Here is a 2,071-nt window from a genome sequence, read left to right as displayed (position 1 = left end):
CACTCTTTCACTCAGAAATCCCATTTCTATTTATCCCGAAGATATATCAACATGACTGCACAAACCTATGTAGGAAAAGAGATAGCATTGTTTATAATAATAATTGAAAATGTTCCTCTGAGGGGGTTGGTTAAACCAGTTCTTCCACTGAGTGGAATGGTGTTCAGTTCTTACGAGTATGGAACCGTGGTAAAAACTGTACTCAGTATATTGTTACATCAAAAGAGCAAGCAGCAGAATAACCTGAAAAACTTTTTAAAAATACAATGTTCACATACACATGTGGGTGTATATAAGATTTGAAGTTAGGTAAGGAAATTAGATAGAAGATGAGGAGAGACGCCACTGCTGCTTCACTCTGTTTTCTTCCACGGCCACCTCTGAAACAACCCATCCTGTTTCTTTGTTTTCCCTAGTGAATATAACATGCAGACCACACGATTTTTTTTCCCAATTTTCGTTTAATGGGCACTCCCCGAATTACCATATGTTATTCAAAAGAGTGTTTTTAACTAAATATTTATAATTCAGAATTCATTTCCCCCGCAAAATAGTGTTATATATAGGGATTAGATTCTTAGGTAAGCCAACAAAATTCTACTTAACTCAAAAATTCTTTCCATAAATTTTAAAATACTAGCAATTTAACAAGCCAACCCAAACAAGAAGACTCATTAGTATTTCCTTAATCCCAGTGTTTGAGGGAAAGCATTCATTCCTTCAATAACTGTGTTGAGTGTGTACTGTGCCTGGCCCTGTTGATGTCTTTTTCTTCAAAAGAAGTCATTTTTCCCAGAGAAGTGCCATCTCAGTTTGTAGCCCAGGGAAGGTAAGGTTTGGAGGTAAGCTCTGGCAGGGTTAACTGGGTCCTGACCATGGAGACCCCGGAGCCACCTGACCCCCGCATTTCTTGTTGTGGGCAGTGCCCAGTGCACCCACACCAAAGACGTAGGCGCATTATCTCAGGTTTGGTGCTAGATGTGCCTGGAGGAACAATTTATACTTCCTGAAGGCAGGTAGCTTGGATGTGGAGCCAAGTCACTTTCAGAAAGTGTTTAAAGTATAAAATGAGAGCCTCTGATAGAAGAAAGTGGGGAAATGGGTATAGATTCTGTCTGAGAGGAAATTGCCTTCTCACGGTCATCTGGCCCTTCAGTGAGAGATAACTTTGCAGATGTTGATGTGGGATTGGGACCACTGAGTGAAATAATTTGTGGGGTGTGTGCTCCCTCCACTTCATGGAGTGTTCTGTTATCTCAACGCACCTGGTGTGGCTGCTTGTGCCTGAGCAACAGGCCTGGTAAGACTTGACAGACTAGATTTGGTTGTGTTTGGGTATGTGGCAAAGCAAGGACAAGTCACTGTGATCCCCACCAGTGAGTCAGGCACAGGAAGGGAACCTAGTCACGTCCCCCCATGCCCACAGCCTGGCTTCCTGTCACAGGCAGCTCACCACTCCCATCGCAAGAACTGTGGGCTTGGTGTGAGCATCTTACCACTGTGTGCTGAGGCCACACAGCTACAGCATCGGCCTTCATGATGCCGCACTTTCTAGAGACATGACTTGAAAGTTGCTTTTTTCAACAGAGTTGCTGTTTCTATCATTGTGATTGCAGCAGTTAAAGATTTTTAAAGACATTTTTATCTGATGGGGCTTTTTTTTTTCTTTAGACATTGGGCAGTCCCACTTTGGAGTCATTTTGTTTGTATTTATGTTGAATGATGGTAATTTTCATAAGACACCAAACTCTTCCAAGTTTTTCATGCTGACTATTCCTAAAAAGAGAACTGAAAAATCAGTTCGCTCTGAAATCTAAATCAGAAAGTGCTTTAAAGTAACAATGATGCAATAGCTAAGAGTGTGAATTTCTTTTTTCTTTCTTACTATGTCCTTACTTTTCAACATAGCTATCAGAAAAAACTTTATAGCAAACCACTCAAAAGATAATTCCTCTGGAAGGAATTAGAGGCTGGTATTTGAAGTTTGCTTCAGGGAAAAACCCCAACTATTCAGTTAGAACTAAGACTTTATTTTTTTGTTTTAGGGGAACTCTTTCTATTTCAGATCTTT

The 2,071-nt window shown here is 40.6% G+C and overlaps 1 protein-coding gene across 1 annotated transcript in view; it reads left to right on the top strand.

Annotated features, from left to right (window-relative positions):
* Positions 1–2,071, top strand: part of IMPA2 (inositol monophosphatase 2) — a 44,441-nt gene that overhangs the window by 38,134 nt on the left and 4,236 nt on the right. The gene's annotated exons all lie outside the window — the stretch shown is intronic.

The sequence above is a fragment of the Pteropus alecto genome, unplaced genomic scaffold (genome assembly GCF_000325575.1).
Source record: "Pteropus alecto unplaced genomic scaffold, ASM32557v1 scaffold233, whole genome shotgun sequence".
Lineage (NCBI taxonomy): Eukaryota > Metazoa > Chordata > Mammalia > Chiroptera > Pteropodidae > Pteropus > Pteropus alecto.
This window is presented reverse-complemented; position numbering and strand designations above follow the sequence as displayed.